Source organism: Brachyhypopomus gauderio, unplaced genomic scaffold (genome assembly GCF_052324685.1).
Source record: "Brachyhypopomus gauderio isolate BG-103 unplaced genomic scaffold, BGAUD_0.2 sc102, whole genome shotgun sequence".
Taxonomy (NCBI): Eukaryota; Metazoa; Chordata; class Actinopteri; order Gymnotiformes; family Hypopomidae; genus Brachyhypopomus; species Brachyhypopomus gauderio.
This window is the reverse complement of record NW_027506923.1, coordinates 669,786-679,785: the sequence shown is the minus strand read 5'-3', so window position 1 is coordinate 679,785 and position 10,000 is coordinate 669,786. Positions and strand designations below refer to the sequence as shown.

Genomic DNA, 10,000 nt, shown 5'->3' with positions numbered 1-10,000 from the left:
AAATCTATCTATCTATCTATCTATCTATCTATCTATCTATCTATCTATCTATCTATCTATCTATCTATATCTATGTGTTAGAAGCATTTGTGTTTCTGCTTCTATCATGACTCTGAAGAACACACCCACGGCAGCTCATACTAACTGAACATACCCCTAACTAAAAAGAAAAAAATCTATCTATCTATCTATCTATCTATCTATCTATCTATCTATCTATCTATCTATCTATCTATATCTATGTGTTAGAAGCATTTGATAGAAGCATTTGTGTTTCTGCTTCTATCATGACTCTGAAGAACACACCCACGGCAGCTCATACTAACTGAACATACCCCTAACTGAAAAGAAAAAAATCTATCTATCTATCTATCTATCTATCTATCTATCTATCTATCTATCTATCTATCTATCTATCTATCTATATCTATGTGTTAGAAGCATTTGTGTTTCTGCTTCTATCATGACTCTGAAGAACACACCCACGGCAGCTCATACTAACTGAACATACCCCTAACTAAAAAGAAAAAAAATCTATCTATCTATCTATCTATCTATCTATCTATCTATCTATCTATCTATCTATCTATCTATCTATCTATCTATCTATCTATATCTATGTGTTAGAAGCATTTGATAGAAGCATTTGTGTTTCTGCTTCTATCATGACTCTGAAGAACACACCCACGGCAGCTCATACTAACTGAACATACCCCTAACTGAAAAGAAAAAAATCTATCTATCTATCTATCTATCTATCTATCTATCTATCTATCTATCTATCTATCTATCTTGGTATTTGTCCTTAATTCTGTATATGTGTACATTTAGTTATGGTTTAAAGGGACATGATTTATGTTTCAGGCCTCAATTATTAGGTGTATTGGTATTTGTTCATGATTCTGTATGTGTACATTTAGTTATGGTTTAAAGGGACATGATTTCTATATCGGGTCATGTATTTAGTGTCTTGCTGTTGGTTATGACTGACATCTTTGTACATTTATATATGGTTCACAGGGGATGATAGCTATATCGTGACAACTATTTAGTGTCTTGGTATTTGTCCTTAATTCTGTATATGTGTACATTTAGTTATGGTTTAAAGGGACATGATTTCTGTTTCAGGCCTCAGTTATTTAGTGTATTGGTATTTGTTCATGATTCTGTATGTGTACATTTAGTTATGGTTTAAAGGGACATGATTTATGTTTCAGGACTCAAGTATTTAGTGTATTGGTATTTGTTCATGATTCTGTATGTGTACATTTAGTTATGGTTTAAAGGGACATGATTTCTATTTCAGGACTCAAGTATTTAGTGTCTTGCTGTTGGTTATGACTGACATCTTTGTACATTTATATATGGTTCACGGGGGATGATAGTAGCTATATCGTGACAACTATTTAGTGTCTTGGTATTTGTCCTTAATTCTGTATATGTGTACATTTAGTTATGGTTTAAAGGGACATGATTTCTGTTTCAGGCCTCAGTTATTTAGTGTATTGGTATTTGTTCATGATTCTGTATGTGTACATTTAGTTATGGTTTAAAGGGACATGATTTCTATTTCAGGACTCAAGTATTTAGTGTCTTGCTGTTGGTTATGACTGACATCTTTGTGCATTTATATATGGTTCACAGGGGATGATAGTAGCTATATCGTGACAACTATTTAGTGTCTTGGTATTTGTCCTTAATTGTGTATATGTGTACATTTAGTTATGGTTTAAAGGGACATGATTTCTGTTTCAGGCCTCAATTATTTAGTGTATTGGTATTTGTTCATGATTCTGTATGTGTACATTTAGTTATGGTTTAAAGGGACATGATTTCTGTTTCAGGCCTCAATTATTTAGTGTATTGGTATTTGTTCATGATTCTGTATGTGTACATTTAGTTATGGTTTAAAGGGACATGATTTCTATTTCAGGACTCAAGTATTTAGTGTCTTGCTGTTGGTTATGACTGACATCTTTGTGCATTTATATATGGTTCACAGGGGATGATAGTAGCTATATCGTGACAACTATTTAGTGTCTTGGTATTTGTCCTTAATTGTGTATATGTGTACATTTAGTTATGGTTTAAAGGGACATGATTTCTGTTTCAGGCCTCAATTATTTAGTGTATTGGTATTTGTTCATGATTCTGTATGTGTACATTTAGTTATGGTTTAAAGGGACATGATTTCTGTTTCAGGCCTCAATTATTTAGTGTATTGGTATTTGTTCATGATTCTGTATGTGTACATTTAGTTATGGTTTAAAGGGACATGATTTCTGTTTCAGGCCTCAATTATTTAGTGTATTGGTATTTGTTCATGATTCTGTATGTGTACATTTAGTTATGGTTTAAAGGGACATGATTTCTATTTCAGGACTCAAGTATTTAGTGTCTTGCTGTTGGTTATGACTGACATCTTTGTGCATTTATATATGGTTCACAGGGGATGATAGTAGCTATATCGTGACAACTATTTAGTGTCTTGGTATTTGTCCTTAATTGTGTATATGTGTACATTTAGTTATGGTTTAAAGGGACATGATTTCTGTTTCAGGCCTCAATTATTTAGTGTATTGGTATTTGTTCATGATTCTGTATGTGTACATTTAGTTATGGTTTAAAGGGACATGATTTCTGTTTCAGGCCTCAATTATTTAGTGTATTGGTATTTGTTCATGATTCTGTATGTGTACATTTAGTTATGGTTTAAAAGGACATGATTTCTATATCGGGTCATGTATTTAGTGTCTTGCTGTTGGTTATGACTGACATCTTTGTACGTTTATATATGGTTGACAGGGGATGATAGTAGCTATATCGTGACAACTATTTAGTGTCTTGGTATTTGTCCTTAATTCTGTATATGTGTACATTTAGTTATGGTTTAAAGGGACATGATTTCTGTTTCAGGCCTCAGTTATTTAGTGTATTGGTATTTGTTCATGATTCTGTATGTGTACATTTAGTTATGGTTTAAAGGGACATGATTTCTGTTTCAGGCCTCAATTATTTAGTGTATTGGTATTTGTTCATGATTCTGTATGTGTACATTTAGTTATGGTTTAAAGGGACATGATTTCTGTTTCAGGCCTCAATTATTTAGTGTATTGGTATTTGTTCATGATTCTGTATGTGTACATTTAGTTATGGTTTAAAAGGACATGATTTCTATATCGGGTCATGTATTTAGTGTCTTGCTGTTGGTTATGACTGACATCTTTGTACATTTATATATGGTTGACAGGGGATGATAGTAGCTATATCGTGACAACTATTTAGTGTCTTGGTATTTGTCCTTAATTCTGTATATGTGTACATTTAGTTATGGTTTAAAGGGACATGATTTCTGTTTCAGGCCTCAGTTATTTAGTGTATTGGTATTTGTTCATGATTCTGTATGTGTACATTTAGTTATGGTTTAAAGGGACATGATTTCTGTTTCAGGCCTCAATTATTTAGTGTATTGGTATTTGTTCATGATTCTGTATGTGTACATTTAGTTATGGTTTAAAGGGACATGATTTCTGTTTCAGGCCTCAATTATTTAGTGTATTGGTATTTGTTCATGATTCTGTATGTGTACATTTAGTTATGGTTTAAAAGGACATGATTTCTATATCGGGTCATGTATTTAGTGTCTTGCTGTTGGTTATGACTGACATCTTTGTACATTTATATATGGTTGACAGGGGATGATAGTAGCTATATCGTGACAACTATTTAGTGTCTTGGTATTTGTCCTAATTCTGTATATGTGTACATTTAGTTATGGTTTAAAGGGACATGATTTCTGTTTCAGGCCTCAATTATTTAGTGTATTGGTATTTGTTCATGATTCTGTATGTGTACATTTAGTTATGGTTTAAAAGGACATGATTTCTATATCGGGTCATGTATTTAGTGTCTTGCTGTTGGTTATGACTGACATCTTTGTACATTTATATATGGTTGACAGGGGATGATAGTAGCTATATCGTGACAACTATTTAGTGTCTTGGTATTTGTCCTAATTCTGTATATGTGTACATTTAGTTATGGTTTAAAGGGACATGATTTCTGTTTCAGGCCTCAGTTATTTAGTGTATTGGTATTTGTTCATGATTCTGTATGTGTATATTTAGTTATGGTTTAAAGGGACATGATTTCTGTTTCAGGCCTCAATTATTTAGTGTATTGGTATTTGTTCATGATTCTGTATGCGTACATTTAGTTATGGTTTAAAAGGACATGGTTTCTATATCGGGTCATGTATTTAGTGTCTTGCTGTTGGTTATGACTGACATCTTTGTACATTTATATATGGTTCACACGGGATGATGGTATTAAATTAATACCATTGCTAGTATGCTCTGTGTCACGGTGATCCGGCCCCTTGGCTCAAGGGAGATTTGAGCCAAGACTAATTCCTGAGACTGGCATGATTGCTTCCATATTTTTACACTTCCCTCGCCCGTCACAGTAATGATAAACCTAATCATGTCCCTTTAAACCATAACTAAATGTACACATATTATAGAGAATCAGGAACAAATACCAATACACTAAATACATGAGTCCTGAAACAGAAATCATGTCCCTTTAAACCATAACGAAATGTACACATATACAGAATTGAGGAGAATTATATATTGTCTTTTGACTCCCTCTCCTTGTCCCTCCCTCTCTGCTGCTGTAATATTGCAAATTTCCCCGCTGCGGGATCAATAAAGGACTATCTTATCTTATCTTATCTTACACTAAATACTTGAGTCCTGAAATAGAAATCATGTCCCTTTAAACCATAACTAAATGTACACATATACACAATTAAGGACAAATACCAAGACACTAAATACATGACCCGATATAGAAATCATGTCCCTTTAAACCATAACTAAATGTACACATACAGAATCATGAACAAATACCAATACACTAAATACTTGAGTCCTGAAACAGAAATCATGTCCCTTTAAACCATAACTAAATGTACACATACAGAATCATGAACAAATACCAATACACTAAATAACTGAGGCCTGAAACAGAAATCATGTCCCTTTAAACCATAACTAAATGTACACATATACAGAATTGAGGACAAATACCAAGACACTAAATACTTGTCATGATATAGCTACTATCATCCCCTGTGAACCATATATAAATGTACAAAGATGGCAGACATAATCAAACAGCAAGACACTAAATACATGACCCGATATAGAAATAATGTCCCTTTAAACCATAACTAAATGTACACATACAGAATCATGAACAAATACCAATATCAAATACCAAATACCAATGTGCAATAGCTACTACTTCAATGTGCAATAACACCTTACATAAGATTACTACATTTTTAATAGCATATTTTCTGTAACCAGTATACATACATTTTTTGTTTTTGTTTTTTTTTTATTTAAATTATTATCTGCCTTATATATTGTCTTTTGACTCCCTCTCCTTGTCCCTCCCTCTCTGCTGCTGTAATATTGCAAATTTCCCCGCTGCGGGATCAATAAAGGACTATCTTATCTTATCTTATCTTACACTAAATACTTGAGTCCTGAAATAGAAATCATGTCCCTTTAAACCATAACTAAATGTACACATACAGAATCATGAACAAATACCAATACACTAAATAATTGAGGCCTGAAACATAAATCATGTCCCTTTAAACCATAACTAAATGTACACATACAGAATCATGAACAAATACCAATACACTAAATACTTGAGTCCTGAAACAGAAGGGCTGTTAGAACAAAAAGACAAAAATTAAATAATAGAGATCAATAGTTATGTCCCGATGCTTCTTTGTCTACTGAAGACACTCTTATTCTTCTTGGACATCATCTGCACCCTGGTTCTGCTGGAGTCCAGCAGAGAGTTCTGTAGTGTGTTCTGAGATGACATTCTATTCTCTGCTGTTAAATGCCTATGTGATTTGTCTGGCTGATCTGGGGCTTATTCCAGTCCTAGCAACTTAATCAACAGATCTTTGACTCAGCCAGCTTCCCTGCTTCCTGCTCAGTGGGTCTTCAACCTCCTGTTTCTGAATCTGTCTTGTCCCATCTCTGGTCCATCACATCAGCAGTATGTGCATGTTCCTCTGGCTGAGGAACTGGCCTCTGTCTTGCATTTAGTAGAGAACATGTAGTGTTCCTGTTTCCCTGTTTTTACGTTGCGTCACAGGCCTCTACTGAGGCATCCAGAAACTAGAGCCCTCCACTGAACTTTCCAAGCTTTCACCGGACTTCCTAGAGCTTGGAACAAGGGTTTACTAGTCAGAAGACCAGGCCTGAAGTCTCCTTACCTGCAGTTGACATTGTTGTTGCTTCTGTTTCCCTTCAAAATGGAGGACATCACCACTTTGATTAATTCTAACATTAATCAGCCTGTGGCTGTTCTGGGACTTCAGGTACTCTCAGGCCATGGTTGGGCTCCTTAAGCAACACTGTATTCCCAAACCAGGTGCCCCACTAGGTTCCCCAAGCCAGAGTCCCCTACCAGACTCCCGAAGCTCTAGGCCTCAGATACACCAAAAGCTAAAAGACACCTCTAGGCTCCTCAAGCCAGGCGCTCCCTGACTGAAAAAGTCACCTCTTAATCTATCGCTGCCCAGGGTCTTCACCTCATGTCAAACAGGCTCAGAAGCAACTAGCCTCCACCACTACTCCCAAGCCACAGGACCCTCCAAGTTTCACCAATCTTCCATTGGGCTTCCAATTCCTAGGTCTGAGACCTCTGCTGTAGTGTCTTTGTCATCACTGATCCACAAGCCACCAGCCATACAAGTCACGTTCGTCACAGTGCAAGCTTCTCAAGTCAGAGGCCCCTACTGAGCTACACATGCTAGATACCTCCAACATACCACAGCTGCTTTCCCAAACTGCCAGCTTCCTCTGCCATTTTCAGTGTGAGGCCTTTGCTGTGATTCTTAAGTCAAAGGGCTCCACTGGGCTCCTCAATCTAAAGGTATCTGTCAGGTTCTCCAAGCCAGAAACCTTCCCAAAGCCAGAGGCCTTCACCAGGCTACACAACAACGTTCCCTTCAGTCCTGCTCCATAAGATAATATTCCTAAAAGAAACTTTAAAGTTTTCCAATGTTTATTGCTAAATTATAATACAATAAAATATGTCCTATACTTGTAATGCTGTGCCATCAAAACAGTCAGTTCTTTTGTTATGTTCAAGTATTCATATGTATTAAGGAATTAATGTTTTGAGGGCTGTAGTACAAGGATGGATTATAGCTCTACATATGTTTAGAATTGTGCACGTTATCAAACTATTGCAAAAACGATTTCTGAAATGTACTGTTGGTGCAGGCACTACTGAGACTTCTGTTGCTGGCAATAATGGTAGGATTTTTGATGTTCACTCTATTTTTGTGCATGTTTATTTCTTAATGACTGTTTAAAAATGCTATTAAACTGTATTAATTATTTATAATAGAGCTCATCAGAAAAAGGAAAAGGGCCTACACAAAGAAGCCTTGGACCACCACGGAAGTCAAAGCCGTCATGACACATTTTGGGCGGCACATCAGGAATGGGAAGTTAGCTTCTTTAATAGAATGTGACGCTTGCAGAAAGGCAGAACACCCAATTCTGGAGACACGGACAGTTCAAAATATTAGAGATTTTGTACGTAACAAGGGATTATATTACAAGCATGCTACCCTTAAATAACTCACTATCTGCTGTAGGTGCCTTTAATAAGGCTTTATGAGTATGTACATCGCTATGCATTGTAGGTTCTTTTCATTTATAGGACCTTATGAGTTTTTACACCCCCATTTTTAAATAGGGCGTTCTGAGTTTGTAGTTTGCTTTAAAGAGGACCATATGAGCTTGCAGGCATGAAAATCTGTCACCTTTCGGCGAAATTCGCCGTTTTGAAGTTGAAAAGGGTGACCTACGTGAATCGTGTAGATCCGATGAGTTTTTTGTTGGGGGGGGGGGGGGGGTCAGGAGATTATATGTATATATTTTAATTATCATATTGACTTAATAAGCAAACAGAGCACTTCCGAAATCGGCAATTTCAATGACACCGTGGCCAGCAGTTTCCGCCCAGAACCTTCATAGAGGCCAAATAGCGTTTCAATCATACGAACATTCTTCATTCATGTTATTAATTTACTGCTAAGCGGGACGAGAAGCAGGACCTAGTGCTACACCGGGGACAAGACAGAAGAGCGAACATTTACCACTACATTTACCACATCATACATTTACCACTACATTTACCAGATCGTACATTTACCAGTGGATTTAATTGGGTTATTAATGGTTTCAATCGTTTTCATAATTTGCGGTAAAACAGTTACTGCCGTTCGCTACAGCGTTGAACACTGTCAGAGCTACACAAGCTCTTGTGATAAATAGGTAGATAGATAAGCCATTAAGTTCGCGTCAACCCCGTGTAGTTAACGGTGACATAAAATAAGAAACAAGATTTTTTTCTAATGTGTCTGTAGTTGTAACTGGTGAATCCAGGGACGTGTGATAACATTCGCACCAGGGCTGAAAAGGTTGAAGATGAAGTTGTAAACTCTTGTCGTTTGAGTCTGCCCTGTGCTTTAGCCCATGTTAGAAAATAAAAACACGTGAACCCTGGTATTTTTACACTCATTTTCGCCGCTGTTGTATTTATTGGTTCATTAAGATGTAATGGTTTTGACTGAGCCATCTGGAATGGCGAAAGCGGCTTCTCGCGTTTACGATCTGGCTCCATACATTGAATCCAAGACAGTCAAAAAAAATTTTTTTTTATGGATTTCACTATATTTTACGGAGCCCGTAAGGTGACATCATGTAAAAAAATAATAACGCGTGGCCACGACTTATTAACGCGTGGAAACGAGATACTAATGTCGCCTTTCACACACGGCAACAAAGTTTATTTTTTCACAGCAAAGCAAGCAGATCCCAGGGATGTTCGCGAACTGACTGCCCAAGGAAGGTAAATCTGGCTTTATATAAAGTAATACTTAATTATCTTGTTCGCACGCGTTAATTATCTCGTTCGCACGCGTTAGTAAGTCGTGGCCACGCGTTATTATATTTTTTACATGATGTCACCTTACGGGCTCCGTAATATTTGGCATCACCTGTCGCTGTACCCCCATACACCACCAGCCACCCCCCTGTCGCCGTATCCCCATGACGTCACATGTCAACGCCCCGTTGCCGTATCCCAGTGATGTCACATGCCCCCGCCCCCCGGTCTTCTCACCTTTTTAACCCCTGACCCATTTTCATGCCTGGCTTGTAATGTTCTGTAGGTTCTTGGAAGGGCCTTATAAGCTTGTACTTGACATTTGGAGTCTTTTCTTTTGTAAGGGCTCTCAAGAAGTCATACTTAGTGGTTCTTAAACTGGAGCCTTGAGTTATACTGATAGCAGACTTTTATAGTTGTGATTTATATTGTACAGTGGGGAAAATAAGTATTTAGTCAGTCACCAATTGTGCAAGTTCTCCCACTTAAAAAGATGAGAGAGGCTGGTAATTGACATCATAGGTAGACCTCAACTATGAGAGACAAAATGTGGAAAAAAAATTGAGAAAATCATTTTGTCTGACTTTTAAAGAATTTATTTGCAAATAATGGTGGAAAATAAGTATTTGGTCAATAACAAAAGTTCATCTCAATACTTTGTTGTATATCCTCTGTTGGCAATGACAGAGGTCAAACGTTTTCTGTAAGTCTTCACAAGGTTGGCACACACTGTTGCTGGTATGTTGGCCCATTCCTCCATGCAGATCTCCTCTAGAGCAGTGATGTTTTGGGGCTGTCGGCGGGCAACACAGACTTTTAACTCCCTCTAAAGGTTTTCGATGGGGTTGAGATCGGGAGACTGGCTAGGCCACTCCAGGACTTTGAAATGTTTCTTACGAAGCCACTCCTTTGTTGCCCTGGCAGTGTGCTTGGGATCATTGTCATGCTGAAAGACCCAGCCACGTTTCATCTTCATTGCCCTTGCTGATGGAAGGAGGTT

The 10,000-nt window shown here is 37.1% G+C and overlaps 1 protein-coding gene and 1 long non-coding RNA gene across 3 annotated transcripts in view; one reads left to right on the top strand and one right to left on the bottom strand.

Annotated features, from left to right (window-relative positions):
- The window catches only part of LOC143497181 (uncharacterized), a 10,012-nt gene extending 1,186 nt beyond the window's left edge, over positions 1-8,826 (top strand). Inside the window, exons 2-3 of the long non-coding RNA XR_013125736.1 lie at positions 7,326-7,358; positions 7,453-8,826. This is a non-coding gene — a long non-coding RNA (uncharacterized LOC143497181). The remainder of the gene's footprint in view (positions 1-7,325; positions 7,359-7,452) is intronic.
- wdr7 (WD repeat domain 7) overlaps positions 1-10,000 on the bottom strand; it is a 138,406-nt gene that overhangs the window by 101,105 nt on the left and 27,301 nt on the right. The window lies entirely within an intron of this gene.